Consider the following 19,415-nt stretch of genomic DNA (forward strand, 5'->3'; position numbering starts at 1 on the left):
CTTTTATGTCAGCTGCGTACGTACTCGTGTGTGGGATCAGGTCAGAACGTAGTTCAGAGCATATGTAACGTAGTGTAAGGCGTGGAGCCTGAGGGTGGGAGCGTTCTCGACGAAGGAGACGGAGCGCGGAGGAGTCCTCGACGACGCCTCAGAACTTCGGAAATCGCGGACGCGTCTAGTGTGTTAGACGCGTAGGGGATTTTTGATAGAAAACTCTAAGAGCGTGGCTGGGCACTAGTCTCGGTGTTCGATCAGAGGGAGCGACGTCCGGGAGCCCCCGAGAGTGCTTCCGAACCTCTGAGAACGAGAGAAACTTGTAGAAAGCACTTCAGGCCAGAGATGGCATCAATAGAAGCAAAAGAGAGCGAGAATTCGAGCGTATCGATATGAATGAATGAGATGCCCTCTCCCTCAATAAGAGGGGGTATTTATAGTAATTGGATGGCCTTAGGAGGCTCATTTCTCGTCCATGTAGGACTAGGGGTGCCGCCCCGCCAAGAGGAGGCGCGCGATGTGCGCGCGGCGCGCAGTCTGCCACGCCCGGTGCGCGACGCGTAAGCCCGTGGCGCGCGGGATGCACCGCGCTGCTTGCGGCGCGAGTCCAACCAGGCGCGGCACGCGACGTGCTGGGCGCGGCGTGCGCCTGGCTGACTTTTCGTGGGCCTTTGCGGCCTTTGTTTTATTTGGCCCGTTGGGCCATCTGAGCTTCGGATATCACGCTTGTCGCGTGAAATATGAAATTCTCCACTCGTGGAGGGCGACTCAACTCGAGGAGCGAGGCTCAACTCGAGGAGAATGACTCGACTCGAGGATCGAGGCTCGACTCGAGGAGAACGACTTGACTCGAGGAGCAAGGCTCGACTCGAGGAGAGTGACTCGACTCAAGGAGCGAAGCTCGACCCGAGGAGAACGACTCGTCGAGGAGCGAGGCTCGACTCGAAGAGCTGAAAGTTTCGCCACGAGGGCTTGCTAGCGACTCATGACGGAAGGCTTGGCGCTCCGGGTTTTCTGAAAATGACCGACAACATTAGCCCCCTAAGTTCGTAGGCTCCTGGCGATGAACTTTAAGTCCTTTTAGTCGGATGTTTGAGGAAACTTCATTTCAAAGTCCTCACCGTCACCCATTTTTTTCTTTTGGTTGCGACCGCGCGGCGCGCGGGTCGTGCGGCGCGTACTGCCACGCGCCTCGCGCGCGGGGGTGACGCGTTTGCACGGGGGAATTCGACTTTTGGGGGTCTTTTCCTCCTTTTTTCCATATTGTGGGAGTAGGATTTGGACTCCTACCCCCCGAGGGGTCTATAAATAATGGCATCCCTTCTCTTATTCTCCGACTTTTATTTTTTTCTCTCTTTCTCTACACTTTTCCTCTCTCTCTCTCTCTCTCTCTCTCTCTCTCTCTCTCTCTCTCTCTCTACACTTTTGCATTATGGATATTCCATCCCCCTTCTCAATTGAGGATCCCGAGATTGATTTCTCTCTCTTGTTTCAGGACTCTGAGCATGTAGAGGACGACCTCTTCTCGGGACTAGAGGAGGTTCCTTTGCACGTGGAAGAGGATCCAAGTGGAGTAGAGCAGTGGTTTGAAGAAGGCGAGTTGGGTGCGACTGTGCCCGCTCCTCAGCCTCGGGAAGAGTGCGCACTGACTGGGCATGGCGCGGACGAGAGTGCCGGTCAACCTGCGTCCGGGGAAGCTGGGCCTCGCCTCGTGATCAACTTGGTCGACGAGGGGACGCGCGACGTGTCACGGTCTGACGTGCCAAAGTCCAACTTGGACGTTCATGGCACGCCAGGAGAAGTTGTTAGCGTGGTCACGACGACCCCGCTAGAATCGGTTCTCGACGAGATTGACTGCGTGGACGACTTTGGGCCAGAGTCAAGAGATCCCAGAGGTGACTCGGAGACGTGCCCGGGAGCCGAAGGTCCTGCAATGGAGCGTCCCGAAGGGTCACCGGCGATTGTCGTGGCTGTTTTTGAGGACGGAGGCACTCCCTTGGAGACAGGAGGTGCTCGGATCGAGACCTCTGATGTGGAAACGATAGTGTCGGCGAGGTCTCTCGCTAGGACGGAGTGGTATCCGAGGAAGGCTTTGCTGCTCTCGAGGGCTTCGATTGTTCGGGGATCGATGCTTCGAGCACGCTCATCTATCGAACATTCATCGGCCTTAGGGAGGCATACGTCATTCCGACGTCCGTGGTGCTTCTCCGTCCCTTGCCGGATGATCGTCCTTTTTATCCACGTCGTGGATTTGCCACAGTTTCGGTTGCAAGTCTCCACTACGGGCTACGGTTGACGTTTTAGCCCATCATCCAGCAGCTCCTCGCGCGACTGGGGGTACATGCTTGCCAGATGAGCCCGGCGTTTTATTGCATGGTGGCGATGTGTCACATGGAGGGCCTTGCGAGACTGAGCGGGCGATGACTGTGAGCGACTTCCGCAATCTTGTCGCGGTCTTCCCTGCGCCCGGGCAACCCAGTTTCTTCATGGCCCGCGATCGCCGGAACACCAAGCTTATCACGGACTCGGAGAAGCACAACCGGAGAGCGTGGGTGTGGGTCTCAGTTGAGGCCTTTGGAGATGCGTCACTCCGGTTCGGTCCCTTCACCGACTTCTTTGCCGACGCGGGAGCCGACGACCTCGACTTTGTGAAGGAGATCCGGAGAATGTCGGAGGCTCGGAAAGCTGGGGAGCGATTTCGCTCTCCTGAGCTGATGGCGTCTATTCGGTGGTTCCCGCATTTCCCTCTCGGCCGTGACGATGGTCAGCGGGCGGAGAGTGCCCCTAGCGCTGTGTCGTCTCCCTCGAGCAGTGGCCTTCCATGTACTTTCGGTGCTTGCTCTTTTTCAGTTTTTAATCTTCTTTTTTCTCAACCAGAGTTTAGACTTTGTTTCTTTCTCTTTGTAGCTTCCTCGGCTAGGGCGAGGGCTCGGGCGCGCTTAGTGAAATCTTCTCGAGACTCGAAGTCGTTGGCGGCATTCTGTTCCCCGATCGTGGCGCGAAACGGTCGAGAGAAGTCCGACGCTGGTCATTCGGCGGAGAGTAAGCTCCCTCGGTTTTATCATTTCGCTTTGTTTTGCTAGGATCTTGTCTTTGCTGACTTGTCTTTTCGCCCTCTCAGGTGCTTGCACGTGCGACCCGAGGCGAGAAGATTCTTCATGACCTCATCCGATGCATGGGCCTCGCCCAGGAGGAGCTTGCTCAAGCGAAATCTCACCTAGCCCGTGCCGAGCGAGGTTTCCACTCAAAGGCAGAGTTTGCGAGTCTCCGTAAATAGCTTCAAGAGGCTCGTGTGGAACTGGGAGTCACCCAAGGAAAGTGTGACCGTGCTCAGTCAGCAGTGGCAAAGATGGCCGAGGAGTTAACGATGGAACGTTAAGCTCTCGAAGTGGCGACTCGATCGACAGAAGTTTTCCGGAGCGAGGTGCGGGACCTTCGACGCCAGTTGGAATCGCGTATAGAAGAAGTGGGCATTCTTTAGGGTCAGCTCTCATTAAGCGAGGCCGCCCGTGTACGGGCAGAGCGCGAGCGCGACTCTTTGGCGGAGGAAGTGGCTCGGGTTACCACGGAGAAGGTTGCGGCGGAACAGCTCGCGTCTGACTTACAAGATGACTTTGATGTCGGGATCGGGGAGGCGAGGCACGCGGCGGCGGTGGAGTGTCGGGACGCTACCGCTACCGAGAATGTTTCTCGAGGGGTCACTTTCCACTTCTTCGACTCTTTGTTCCCACCGCTTGACGGGGTTGAACCCCTTGGTGACGATCTTGCCGAGTGAAAATTTTTTATTTTTCTTATCTTTTTCGTGCAAGTGTTTAGCGCATCGCTTTCTTTTAGGAGTTTCATTTCAGCGCACTTGTTTTAGCGTTTGCTTTCTAGGATTTTTAGGGCGGTTGCCCTCTTTTTATGAAACATGACTTTCTTTTATGAACACGTTTGCTCATTTTTTGTCTTGCGTTCTTATCCTGAACGGCTATGGCATGCTTTGATGGGCATGCATCTTTTACCAGTGGTTTTGGCAGGTCTTTTGTCTTGGCAGAGTTTTGCCTCAGATACGCCGACCGTTTGTGTGGTTTACGTTCTGTAGGTGTTTCAACCGCGAATTGCTCGCGCCATGTAGGCATCTTACGTGTGCCATGTAGGCGTCTTTAGTGCGCCATGTAGGCGCCTTAGGTGCGCCATGTAGGCATCTTTGGTGCGTCGCGAGTGACGACTTGGTTGCGCCATGTAGGCGTCTTATGTACACCATGTAGGCGTCTTAGGTGCGTCGCGAGGGACGACTTGGTTGCGCCGTGTAGGCGTCTTACATGCACCATGTAGGCGTCTTAGGTGCGCCATGTAGAAGTCTTAGGTGCGCCATGTAGGCGTCTTTGGTGCGTCGCGGTGGACGACTTGGTTGCGCCATGTAGGCGTCTTACGTGCGCCATGTAGGCGTCTTACGTGCGCCATGTAGGTGTCTTAAGTGTGTCGCGAAGGACGACTCGGTTGCGCCATGTAGGCGTCTTACGGGCGCCATATAGACGTCTTAGGGTCCTTGTTCCCGTTTGTGTTCGGGTTAAGACTTGGTTGCGCCATGTAGGCGTCTTATGTGCACCATGTAGGCGTCTTAGGTGCGTCGCGAGGGACGACTTGGTTGCGCCATGTAGGCGTCTTACATGCGCCATGTAGGCGTCTTAGGTGCACCGTGTAGGCGTCTTACGTGCGCCATGTAGGCGTCTTAGGTGCGCCATGTAGGCGTCTTAAGTGCGTCGTGAGGGACGACTCGGTTGCGCCATGTAGGCGTCTTACGAGCGCCATATAGGCGTCTTAGGGTCCTTGTTCCCATTTGTGTTCGGGTTAAGACTCAATAATTTTTTGGTGGAGCGTGATTTCTTGAGGATTTCCTTACTATCGCTAGCCCCCCAAGTTTTTTGGGTCACAAGTTTTACTTTTGATAACCGGAAAACTTTTATAAAGCGGATTTGAAAGGGAAATCTCGAACTTTATTATTATTTGCGAAAAATTTAAAATCCTAAAACATTGGCTCGCATGCCTTATTGAAAATGGGAAATTTAAGCAATAAAACGGGAGAAATGCTAGCTACTTGTAGTACTGCCTCAAGTGTTCCGCATTCCACGGGTGGCGGATCAGAGTTCTGTCCGTGTGTTCGATATAATAGGTCCCGTCATGTATGACTTTACGGACTCTGTAGGGTCCTTGCCAATTTGGGTCGAGGACGCCGGCGCCTTGCACTTGGGTATTCTGAAACACCCGCCTGAGCACGAGGCTCCTGACGGCAAAGGTTCCCCTTTTGATCTTGGAGTTGTAGTATCTTTCGACTTTGCGCTTTTGTGCAGCGAGGCGGTTGAGCGTTTCTGACCTCTTTTCGTCGATTAAGTAAAATCTAGGCGCATGGTCTGCTCGTTGTTTTCTTCGTTGAATTTCTCAACTCGGAACGTGGGGATCTCGGTTTCGATCGGCACCACGGCTTCGATCCCGTATGCGAGGGAGAACCACGTCTCACCGATGGCGTTTCAGGCGGTTGTTCGGTAAGCCCACAGGACGAATGGTAGCTCTTCGGCCCAGGTGCCTTTTTTGTCTTCGAGCTTCTTTTTAAGATTGCTCTTAATAGTCTTGTTGACGGCATCGACCTGGCCGTTGGCCTGCGGATGACGCGGCAAGGAGAATGTATTGTTGATCTTTAGTTGATCGCAAATATCTCTTACTCGCGCGTTATCGAATTATGTGCCAATGTCGATCACAATCGAGACAGGGAGACCGTGCCTGCATTGGATGTTTTTCCAGATGAAGTTCGTCGTATTCGCTTCGGTTATTCTGGCGAGCGGCTCGGCCTCTACCCACTTGGTGAAGTAGTCTATGGAAATTATGGCGTACTCATATTGTCTTGGCGCTCTAGGGAGTTTGCCAATAATGTCCACGCCCCATTTAGCAAAGGGTCGCGGGACAATGATGCTGCTCAGTGGGGTCGATGGCTGTCTCGGGATTTCGGAGAAGCGTTGGCACTTGTCGCAGCGCCTCGCCCACTCACAAGCATCTCCTTTCATGGTAGGCCAGAAATAGCCTTGTTTAAGCGCTTTGAGCGCGAGGGAGACTCCAACGGCGTGGTTCCCACAGATGCCCTCGTGTATTTCGCGGAGGACTTTGGTCGACTCGACGCTATTGAGGCACCGGAGCAGCGATGTTTAGTAACCGCGCTTATAGAGTATGTCATCTCGAAGCGAGTACTTGGATGCTAAGACTCTCAACTTATATGCTTCTTTGCGGTCTTTGGGAAGCTCCCCTCTTCGCAGAAACTCGATAATTGGGTCCATCTAGGTAGGCCGAGACACAACCTCTATAGTCCCTACTTCGTCTCGGGAGACGGATGGCCGTGGAAGAAATTCGATGGGTACGGTTCTCAATCCGTCTTCGTCGATGCCAGATCCGAGGCGAGAAAGTGCGTCAGCCTCTGAATTTTGTTCTCTCGGGATTTGAAGAATCTCGATCCAAGAGAAGGCATCGAGTTTGGAGTTTCTCTTTGCCAGGTAGGCAACCATATTAGGTTCCTTGGCAGTGTAACTCCTTTAACCTGGTTCACGATCAACTGTGAGTCGCAGTGTATCTGCAGGTTCTTTGAGCCGAGCTTTTGTGCTAGCTCTATCCATATAATGAGGGCTTCATACTCAGCCTCATTATTGGAGGCTTGGAAGCCGTAGTGAGGGCATATCGTAACTTTTCCCCGTCGGGGTTAGTCAAAATGATTCCGGCGCCAGCCCCAGAGCATTAGATGCTCCATCTACGTGTAACTCCCAGATGGAACCCGTTGGGTCAACCTTTCTTTTTCGCGTTGTCGCGTTATCGGTTAACTCTTTTTCCGATCTTCCCACATCGGGAGTGTAGGAGAATTCTGCCATAAAGTCGGCTAAGGCCTGACCCTTTATAGTCGCTCATGGGTGGAACTCAATCCTGTACTTGCTCAATTCTTAGGACCAAATTGCCATGCGAGTCGATGTTCCCTTTTGAAGAGCTTTACCGATCGGATGCTCAGTTCGCACCACGATGGGGTGAGCTTGGAAATACAGACGCGGCTTTTTGGCTGCCGTCACGAGAGCCAGAGAAAGTTTCTCTATCTCAGTGTAGGCGTGTTTCCGCGTCGAGTACGGCTTTGCTCACATAGTAGATTGGCCACTAGAACCTATCTTCTTCGCGGACAAGGACGGCGCTTACGGCTCTTTCAGAGACGGCGAGATATACGTATAGCACCTCGCCCTCTTTTGGTTTGGAGAGGAATGGTGGGGACCCGAAGTAAGCCTTCATTTCTTGAAAGGCTTTTTCGCATTCATCAGTCCACTCAAAGCCGTCTGTCTTCTTCAGGCTTTTTCGACACTAAGCGCGTCAGAGCGGCAATTCGACCGGTTAGGCTTTGCACCTCTTTGACTCGTCTTGGAGACTTCATCTCAAGGAGTGCCTTGATCTTTTCAGGATTCGCCTCTCTCCCTCGTCGACTGACGATGTATCCAAGGAATTTCCCGGATTCAACCCGAACACCCACTTGTTGGGGTTAAGTTTCATTTTATATCGGCGGAGGATTGTGAACATCTCCCTTAGGTCGTGCACGTGATTAGTTGCCTGTAGGCTTTTAACGAGCATGCCGTCCACGTACACTTCAATGGTCTTGCCGATTTGACTGGTGAAGATTCGATTAACCAAACATTGGTATGTTGCTCCCGCGTTCTTAAGGCCGAAAGGCACGACCTTGTAACAGTAGAGACCTCGATCGGTGACAACGGTTGTCTTAATTTGATCGGGCTCATGCATTCGAATTTGGTTGTAACCCGAATAGGCATCCATGAAGCTGAGGAGTTCATGGCCAGCCGTGGTGTCGACCAGCTGTTCGATGCGCATGAGTGGGAAGCAGTCCTTAGGGAAAGCTTTATTAAGATCTTTATAATCTATGTAAATACGCCATTTCCCATTAGGTTTTTTCACCATTACCACGTTGGCGACCCACTTAAGGTACTTAGCCTCTCGGATGAAGTTTGCGGTGAGAAGTTTCTCGACCTCTTTATTTATGGCCAGGTATCGTTCTGGATTGGACATTCGTCTAGCTTGCACTTTTTCGGCGACCCTTGGGTCGTCGTTTAATCGGTGCACTATTATTTCGGGATCAATTCCGGGCATATCCGCATGAGTCCATGCAAATACATCCTTGAATTCCCGGAGGAAGGCAGTGAGTTGAGTCTTGATGGCAAATGGAAGTCGGGTGCTGATCTTTACAACCTGGTCAGGTTTAGATTCGTCTAGCACGACCGGCACGAGATCATCAGAGGTTTCCACTTTGAGTCTCTCGACTTCATCCCGAGGGTCAAGTTCTCCGAATTTCCTTGCGTCCCTTAGGTCGCATGCGTAATCATCTTCATGGAAGATTGTGCTAACCCTTTTTCCATGGGACTTGCCATCGACTCATTGCACGTAGCATATCCTGGCCTAGGATTGGTCTTCGGCCATGATGCCAATTCCCTCTTCAGTGGGGAATTTCACCGGTAGGTGATACGTGGAAGTAATAGCCCTCAGCCGGTTCAACGTGGGTCGCCCGATGATTACGTTGTAGGGCGACTCCTGATCAACCACTAGGAATGGGACCATGTAAATGACTTCAATGCCTCCGGGAGTCCCGAAGGTGATCGGTAGATCGATGATGCCTTCGGTCATGACTCTCTCCCCAGTGAACCCAAACAAGGGCGTTTGGGTTGGAGTTGGGCGTAGCCCCCCAAGCTTCATGCGCTCTAGGGTGGACTTGAAAATTATGTCGGCAGCGCTGTCGTTGTCGATGAGAACCCTTTTTCACCAAGTTATTAGCCACTTGGGCTTTGAGAACTATCGCGTCATTGTGTTGATGTACAACTCGATTGGCCTCTTCGTTGGTGAAATACATCATCTCGTGTGGCACGGACGGAGGTTCCTCATACGTAAAGTTGACGTGCATAGCAGCGTCTTCCTGAGCCACGGCCCTAAGGAATTTTTTCCTTTGTCGGGCTAAACTCCATATTGTGGACCTCCGAATATGATAGTCACAACGTGAAGCTGTGGATTGGCGTCGGCAGTAGCCGCGGTTCGGTCGGCAAAAGCGACTGTTCCTCCTCCCTTGCCAGACTGTGGTCTGTTTGTGGTAGGGCCCACAGCGCTGATCATGCGCAACACGAACTCTTACAGCTCTCTCCGTTGGATCAAAGCCTCGATCTGCCTTTAAGATTGTAGCATTCGGAGGTCAAGTGACTGTATTCCTAATGGAACTCGCAATATCTAGATCGATAGCGAGTCGCGGGATCTTTTTTCATTGGAGCCGGGGGAGTGAACTTGTCACGTGCCAAAGCCAGGATCTGTTCCGGCGTCGTGTTCAGCGGTGTGAATGACGAATACCCTTTAAAGTCTTCCGCAAGTCGCGGCTTTGTGGGTGCAGAGGGTTGGCTGTTGGAAGCCTGATTCCCCTTATTTCGTCTTTTACGAGATTTGCCTTGCTCGTGGCTAGGTTCGTCTCGACGACGAGAGCTTTGATTGTTGCTCTTGTGGCCGTCGAGGTAATCTTCGATTCCCATGAAGGTCTTAGCTCAAGTCATCAACTCGGCCATGGTAGAAGGGACACGGCCAACGACTGACTTGAGGAAGTCACTTGTGCGCAAGCCTTCAATGATAGCGGCAATTGCGTCACCGTCGTCAAAGCGGTCGACCTTGTTCGACTCTTCGGTGAATCGAGCGAGGTATCGCCTAAGAGACTCGTCACTCTCTTGCCTGATTGACCACAGGTACATCTCAGTCTTCTTTTAGACCATAGATGTGGCGAACCGTGCTAGGAACATGTCCTTCAGGTCTTTGAACGAGAGGATGCTTCCCGACCTTAAGTTCTTAAACCACTCGAAACTGGGTCCGGCGATGGTAAGACTAAAAGCTTGGCACATGGCGCCGGGAGAGACAGCATGCATCGTCATCCAGGTTTCATAGTGCTGGATGTGGTAAGCATGATCCGTTTTTCCATCATAGGGAGCGAGGTTCGGGAGTTTGAAATATCCCGTACAAACCTCGGCCAATATCTGAGCCGTGAAAAGCGAAGAATTCTCCTTAATGACTCCATAGGCACTTCCGCATATTCCGTATTCCCAGAGATCTCGTATCTCATTTCGAAGATTTTGGATCATAGTGACCACATCGAGACCGGTAGTCGGAGTAACTCCCTGTACGGGAGGAGTCACCTGCCGCCTCTCATTAGACCCTTGACCCATGCGGCGGTTCCCGTTAGTTGGGGCTGCCAGCGGGATGTTCAGCCTAGGGATGGCAACGGGTACGGGTAAAGCCGGGTACACCTATTCCGTTACCCGTACCCGCTATAATTTTTTACCCGTTACCCGGACCCGTTTACCCGGATTTTGAGACGGGCCGGGTAACAGGGATACCCGCCGGGTAAGCGGGTTAAAAATATGAGAAATTGCCCTATTTGCCACTCTTTTGATAATTTTTTCCCACATTCCACTAAAACCTTAATTTGTCTCAAAATGCCACCATGACAAGAGTAAAAAGTCAAGTTTGCCCTTCACCCATTTCGTCTCTACATTAACTCTCATTTCTCAACCCACTCAAACCCATCACTTCTCACCCGAACCCCTAACATCGAGAAGAAAAATGGCGGACTCAAACTCATCACCCCCGCGTCCGACACCCTCGCGTCGGAGTACGGCGAGTTCGTCCGACACGGAAGAGGAAGAACTGGTTCCCAAAAAACCCCGTACAAAAATGGGAACTTTAAAGGTTAGTCTTTGATCCAAAATCCCTAACAGTTATTCTCTTGATTTATTTCGATTTTATTGATTTATTTTGGGTTAGTGTTGTTGATGAAATTATGGGTTAGTGTTGTTGATGAAATTTTCTTGATATTTCGGAATATTAGTCTCTGAACATGAGAATCGGTTCGTCTCTGAATATTTTTTGGTGATTTTGTCTCTGAATACTTGTTGGAATATTTGTCTCTGAACATGGGAATCGGTCTTGTATTTGTCTCTGAATAGATATCAACAATGTTGACATCAACGATGTCAACATTGTAGACATTGTAGAAATCTATATCAACAATGGACAATGATGTCTACAATGTAGACATCTATGTCTACAATGTAGACATCAGATGTCTACAATGTTGACATCTATGTCTACAATGTTGACATCAGATGTCTACAATGTGGACATAGATGTCAACAATGTTGACGTAGATGTCAACAATTTATTGTTTTTATTTCTTCTTGATTCTCATATCATTTCCTTATCTGATAATCTTTATTTTCAGGGTTGGTCGAGATTTGTTCCCGAAGGGAACATTGTAGACCATAATTTCAGCTTTTCAGGGTTGGTCGACAAGGAGGAATGAGCTAAATTGATTCATAAACTCTTATTTATTTAATATCAGTTTTTGTTGAAATTATGGTACTTTAATGATTATGGTATGTAAAACTTTAACTTAATCTTAGTTTTTTGTAAAAATTATGGTACTTTAATGATTATGGTATGTAACTTTCCCATTCACTCATCGTGTATGCCTTTGCGGCACCGTAAAATTTCCACTTCACATCCTTCGAAATCCCCTTAAAAGCAGTCTTCAAATTACCGGCGAGATGAATTTAAATTTAGTTCTTCACTTAGGCATGCAATTCACATCATTACACATATATAAAACATAGTGTAAATAGACATATTAAGCAGTTTCAAGCATTCAAGTCATACAAAAACCCATACAAAAATATAAATATTACGAAGTTTAGACCAATGATGTGAGAAATTCATCGTCAGAGTCATTTCTTGTTGATCCTCATCCTCCTATAATAGAGAAGTTCTTCTCTCTGTGTTTTCAGCATAAACAATTGTGTCCTCTTGGGCACGACTTCCATAAAATCTCTTTTTTTCTTCAACTGAGTCTCCCAGTCGTCTCCGATGATTTCTTTCATAACACTTTCGAGACACATGATCGGACCCGATTCAGTTTCACTACAAAAAGTATCCAAGTACCATATGTACTCAGCCTGGCTCATTTGAAACTCCGTGAGTTGTGCATCACCGAGTTCCGATCCGCTTGCCTTATTAACATCAATTGACTACAATTTTAGTAATTGTCTACAATTATAGGTATGAATGTCTACAATCATAAAAAATAATAACAAAAAATCAGCTTTGCTTGGCATCAAAATGTACCTCATTTTTAGAACATTTTCTCTTTCGGGGCTCGAAGTCGTCATAGTTTGTCACCGGAGATTCAATGGAGTGTTTTTCTGACATTTCTGTATATTTTTGACAATATTAGAGTCAACAACGTTCATTAGTTGTAGAACAAAAACTCACCATCATGTAATGCAAGCAAATGAATAACTAGAAAACTTCAGGCCACAAAAAAAGCATTCAAATGTCAACAATGTTGACTTTAGATGTCAACAATCCCTTCACATAGATGTCAACATTGTTGACATATATGTCAACAAATAAGAACGTCATCTTCAAAAATCACATAACATACCCATAACAAACTCATGCTTTTAAACAACAAAAACGAACGAACCTAGGGTTTTATTTTGTCATCTTCATTATTTCAAGACGAAAAGCTTTTTTATACCCAGAAAATGAAAAAAAAAAAAAAAACAAACCTATGGCTTTATTTCGTGGATTGCAACTTCTTTTGTTTTGGTCGGAATGCTCCTCCGACAATAACTGAGCTCCTCCGACGAATTTTTTGAGCCGTGGTCACGAGTTTTCTCAGCTTGGACGAGATGCGGGAGAGTGAAAGAGAGAGAGAAGAGATCTGGACGCGAGAGCTTGGACGAGATGAGGGAGAGAGAGAGAGAAGATCTGGACGACAGATAGAAGAGATGGACTGGAAGAGAGATAGACTGAGACCTAGATGTACTGGACGAGAAAGAGAGAAGAGATTGACGAAGGAGAGACTCACCTATTAATCGGTCTTCATTTCGGGAGAAAATGGGTGAGTAAAGATGTCTGCCAATTTGTAAAGAAAATAGATAGTGAAGGGCAAACTTGACTTTTTACTCTTGTCATGGTGGCATTTTGGGACAAATTAAGGTTTTAGTGGAATGTGGGAAAAAGTTATCAAAAGAGTGACAAATAGGGCAATTTCTCTATTTCTCTTATCACTCCATAGTTTATCATATCCGAATTTATGGGATTTTTAACCTTACCACTTGCATACTGCATTGGCTCCACTCTAAGCCCGCTCCACTATCTTGAGTGACCCTCATCTTATCCCGCTCCGTAGTGGTGAATCGAACGCCATTCATGATGTAACCTGAGTGTTTATGTGTCTGCTAGGTATATTTAATAAATTACATAGCATGTCACTAAAAGAACTTTACCCCTCTTGATACGCATTTCTAACCATTGAGGAAATTCGTGACGATGTTTTGCTTTTGCCTTTCTTAGATATCTTTTATTTGTTGCATCTTCTTGCAGAATATTCATATGTTCCCTCTAATTTAAAATAGTAGTTCAATAAAAACCATGCAAAGATATATGCTTATAAACTTATACATATATTTAATAAGTAAACGTACTTAATAAAAGACTGAACCAAACTTTAATTATGTAGAATGGTCTGATGTGCCAATATCATATCAACATAGGCAAGTGAACGAACTACATTGTTCATTATACCCCAAATCATATTAGAATCTTGATCTACATTTTTACGAAAGATTGATAAATTCAAGATCGTGCTAGTATTCTAAACAACATGAAGTTGATTTTTCAACCATGTAACTTTCGATAATACATCTTTCAGGTTGATTTCGATCTCTATTGTATCCCTTCCATACTTTCATAAGTCTCTCAAAAGGATACATCCATCAGAGGTACACGAAATCACACAACTCCACTTCTCTCACAAATTGATGGATGAAGCCATGTAGCCTTTCCTTGCATGATCAACTGGGTTTCGCAGTGCTGGACATGATAGTCATGATCAGACCTACCATCCCAGGGGGTTTCGTAGTTCTATATATGGTTGCACATGATTCCTCTTCGGCAGTTCAACCTTCGCGCGTCTTAACTGTCTGCAACGACTTCCCTTCAATCAGTGCGATGATCAAGGAATGAGCGTGGGAGTAAGCCTCTTAAGAATCGGAAGAGTCATTCCCTGGTCTAGGCTGAGGATCAGACGGCTCATAATTCTCTCTAATAGGGAGTCCCCTGTCTTTTGGATGAGAAGTGGCGGCGCCATCAGACTCCTCAAGGCACTAGTAATCAAGATCATCGTCACGATCCTCGCTATATTGAGGTTATGCGGTTCCCCATTGGGGAGCTCTCCCGTTCCCAAGATTTGATTCATGATGGCATTGTGGCAGAATGATCTTGAGAACATTACCATCATTCGATTGAGATTCTCCTCAATTGAGTTCATACGAACGTGTAGTGGATCCTGAACTGGATGAGGACTTGTAATCTCTTCTTGGAGAGACTCTTTGTTGTTTTGTGCAAGAAGCATCCTGAACTTCCTGCACGGGCATTGGAGTTATTTCCGCCCTCTGACGTACGGCTGGTTGGTTACTCAAAATTTTGGATAATAGTTTGTGAACTTGGGCGGTTTGATCCAAAGACAAACCAAGTGATCGCATGCAAGCCGGGTGAGATCTTATGAAGCCCTAAAACCATGGGTTAGGGTACGGATGAGGCGAAGGAAGTCCGCTCGTGTGTGCCCTGACTCGTGAGAACGTTTGAGATTGGCCTTTGAGCATCAAGTTCGGGTGATGCTCGTTTTCATGTTTTTTGGCCTAATTGGTTTGACGATGGATCGGCTCATAATGCTTCTCTTCGGATCCTTCACAAGTTGTGAGGATTTCTTCTTTTTTTTGTTTCCGAAAACGATCGATAACAGTGTCCGAGATAGATTTTTCAGAGATAGTTTGAGTTTTTTTTAATCATATCAATACCTTTACTATCCTTTTGTGAATGTCAGTTTTTATTTTTTATTTGTTTGAATTATTGCCGATAGAGAGCATTTATAGGACACTTATTATTACGCATAATATTTTCATATCGTCTCATCCTCGTAAAGAAAAAAAAAACATAGAAATTATAGGAACTCAAATATGAAGAACATTAATATTATTTGAAAAATAAAATAGGACTAATATATTTGAGAATTTTTATTTTATACATATATATATATATATATATATATATATAATTTTATTGGATATATGTCTGTATCTATGTCGATAACCGGTATCTCCGTAAATTTTTTATCAGTACTTTAGTAGCAGTATTTGAAATATCTATAAAATCTTCGTCGATATTCTCATCGGTAACCGATATCTTAGTAAAATCATATCAATGATATATGATCGGTAATGATATTTGAATCTTTGGGTGAGACTATGAATGACAACGGGTACGGATATGAGAGGGTTTACCTATTTCATTACCCGTACTCGTTAACCCGTTTATTTTAATAATCATATCAATATATTTTACTATCCTTTTGTGAATGTCAATCCACTTGAGTATCTAAGATCATTGACATTTTGTTAGATTAACTATATAACATATCATACAACTATCATAGTTCAAAACAAAATGTTATTATGATCTTACAACTTTACATTGTCAATTTATCTTATTCAAGACACTCTTCTCATTACCTTTTTAATACAGAACTCACATTTCATAAGAATTTACTTTCTTTGATTATTTTCTTTGACATAGTCAAAGGAAAATATATCAGTGATCTATGATTAAATAATTTATGCTGATACATTATCAAACATTTTATATGCTTCGATTATACGTGTTTATCCCCTTTAGGTGCTCTTTTTTTCATTCTTCATGCTAGAGGTTAAAGGCTTGTATTCAATAATATTTTTTCTTTTTAAGTTACCTCTTGCTCTAGAATAAGAGTCCTAGTAATTTTCAACTATTTCTAGAATTTGGTATTACAACATAACTTAGTTATAGAATAGTTTAGTATCAAGCTCTTAAAGATTTAAGAAGACTTTTGAAATATCATATCTTTTAAGTCTTAGTTAATATGTTTGATCGGGTGTTTCATTCATGTTCATGTGATTAATGATCAATATCATATGTTGAGATACAATAGTTACTACTTTCAATCAACAATTCACAAAATTGTAGGAGGCTTTCTGCTTGGTGTAATGCCCTAGTTACTGCTTTCATTGGACAATTCACAAAAGTTTATATCACTGACAATGTCAAATAAATAGAGTTAGTATTTCAACACAGTGTTGATGTAAGCTAAGAAATAGCATCGAGCAACTCTCTTTGACTTATGCCCCATATGATAAGCATAATCAATCTTTGATTAGAGTAAGTACTCTTTTCAAGATGATATGGGGTGGTGAGAACAATTTTGTGTTTATCCATCAGATAATCCTACAAATTTCTCATCCTAGAATTAGTTTGAAAATAGTGTTATATCTAAGGGAGCTAGAGACATAATGCTAATATAATAACAAAAAATTAGGTAAATAGCCAACTAAAACGTTTAGAATTGCTATATAGCCAACGTTTCGTAAATCTTATGTAAATAGCCATAAAGATGGCGTGGCCTAATGAATGGAAGTGGCTATTTACCTAAGATTTACATATGTAATTATATGAAATGACGATTTACCTAAGATATACGAAACGTTGACTATTTAGTAATGTCAAACTGTAAATATGACTATTTACCTAATGGACCCATATAGTAAAGCAAAGTAAATTTAGATAGAGTCAACATTTTGGAATGTAATTATGATGCATGAGCAATCTTAATTTATGTTTTAAAAATGGTTAAAATTATTTATTTTCCATGGTGTTATGAATATTAATGATAACCTACTCCACCAAGGGTGGCCGCAAGAAATTTCCTTTCGTAGTTGTGACTCATCACATATTTAGTTAAGCTAATCTCTAGATGTTAATATATTTAGTTTTCCTAATCACCATTGTATTGTATAGTTTGGTCACTTACTTCAAATGCCTTATTGTTCGAGGATTACATTTCAAGTAAGTCTAAGGGCTTAATGTTGGAAATTGCGTATAGAGTTTAGAAAATTTAATGACGTATCACAATATGGCAGAGTTAAGAAAATAATTTTTATTTTATAAAACTCAGTTTATAAAACCTATTCATGATGCATAATAGATTGTGTGATTTACTAACCTTATCGTGCTTGAACTTGTATATCCGGAATCTCCATCCATCTCACATCATGTTCTTGATCTTCTTAGAGTAGCCAGACTAAAGAATCTTTAATTCTAATAAGGACATCCGTGTATGATTTATGTGTGAGCACAAGTGAATTCTAAAGACTTGAATTCAATTTTCAAAGCCTCTTGATAACTTGGAATTGCTCGACCAAACTAGATACTTGATTTAACTATTTAACAATGTTAAATACTTGATTTCTCAAAATGTATTTGAATCAACACTTAAAATCTAATTCCAATTATACAAGTCATCATATCATACTTCTTTGCGAAGATGGAGAGACTAATCTTCCAAGATAGTCATGGCGGACCTGTGGACTTCCTGGTCAAGCCTACTCAGCAACTTAGCTCGCTGACCGAGTTAGGCGAGCCTCTTAGCACGCCTGGCAAGCCAGTACGCTTGTTGGCCAAGCCTGGAGAGGCGTTGAGGCGTGTGGGCTATTGTGCTCATGCTTGGGACATTTATGGCTTTGTTCCACACTTGAGTTGGTCGTGGGCCTTTATTGGGAAATGGGGGGGGGGGGGGGGGGGGGGGGGGGGGGTAACCGGACACAAACGATTGCTCCGACACAAGACACAAACGATTGCTCCGACACAATTCGTCGGTGAAACACGTAGGATATCAGACACGAACAATCGCTCTAATACCACTTGTTGGAGAAACACGAGCGGTATCGGACACGAACAATCGCTCCAATACCACTTGTTGTAATTATGTACTTACCTTGATAACCATGTAAGTTACGGAATAAATTAATTACACTAACAAGAATGTATGGTTATCTAACAAGATCTAGATTTACTTTATTAATTAAATAATGAAAGCATTCAAACATGTCAAGCAACCAATAAGAACAAAGAACAAGGTTTATAAAGAACTTACGGATTAGGCTCACGAACTGAAACTTCAAGCTTTCTCAATCCGTCTTCAAACGCCTTGATCTCCTTCTTCAAGCTTTCAGATCCTCGCACTCCTCTAGATGACACCGTAGTCTTCCAAAACGTAATCTTCGAACGAATAAAGAATACGGCGTAGGACCACACTCTTTAAACTCACACAATCAAGAAACAAATGTTGTTTCAAGATCTTACTCTTATTTTCTAAGAACGGAATAGAGTAATTCCAAGGGGTAGAGAGAGAGAGAATCGGCCACCCTCTAGAGTTGGACGAAATTTTGGACTTCCAAAAGCTTGAGTGGAGTTTTTTCTCTTCTCATGAACCCCTATTTATAGTAATGGAAATGATATATTTTTGGTAGTTTCCAAAATATATTATTTAATTTTATTGTGTTCACATTAGTGAATCAAAGTTTGACCCTTGGATCCCATCTCATTAATCCTACAACCTTCCTTTTGATATTGGGAACACGTGGACTCAGAAGTCTTGCCCTCGACGTGGTGCAAGGGTGAGCCTTGGTCTTGACCATCATGAGAAAGAACCGCGGCCTTGCTTGTGATGAGGCCTAATTTTACACTAATGGCCCATTTTTAAAAGTTTAAATTTTTTTTACGTTAGCCCCATTGAAACTTTTTTTTAAATTAGCCCCCGTGGTGAGCTTCTCTGGCTCTGTTTCTGAGCACGAGGGTGGACCATGGGCCTTGTCCAGGGCATGGCACGTGTCCAAGCCATGGTCTTACCTATAGCATGGCACAAGGGAAAGCATGGTCTTTGCCCTGACGCGGCGCAAGGTGTCGTTTGTTTCCGGATTCTTGCCACGTCATTTTTGTCGTCGAGGGGTCATTTTTCCCGCTCGAAAAATGACTGCGTTCTATATATATATATATATATATATATATATATATATATATATATATACTTTGAAATACACATTTAAAATTTCTTTAATTCCTCTCCATATTTACAGTAAACGCTCGGGAAAAAAGTTGCTGCAAGCTCTAGACTCGTTACAAGATCCATTTCTTACCCCAGATTGTAAATTTTCACCTTTACTTTTTTATCATACAACGCGACCAGGAACATAGCTACACAAAGTTCGAAGTTCATACCTATTTCTCTTTCCTAGGGATCCAAGAAGTGCCTAAAAGATTAAAAGGTATGTCAGGCTGAAAAAACCCTCAACTTAAAAAATCGATGTTTAGAATTCTCATTCTAGTCCTAACGCCAAACCATGTCAATGTGTTTTCAATCTAATGTCTTTGACATAGCTCTGAAAATTGTAAAACACTGGGAG

Source organism: Urtica dioica, chromosome 3, assembly GCF_054948205.1.
Source record: "Urtica dioica subsp. dioica isolate 48M chromosome 3, U.dioica_male_clone48M_v1_H2, whole genome shotgun sequence".
In the NCBI taxonomy this organism is placed as follows: domain Eukaryota; kingdom Viridiplantae; phylum Streptophyta; class Magnoliopsida; order Rosales; family Urticaceae; genus Urtica; species Urtica dioica.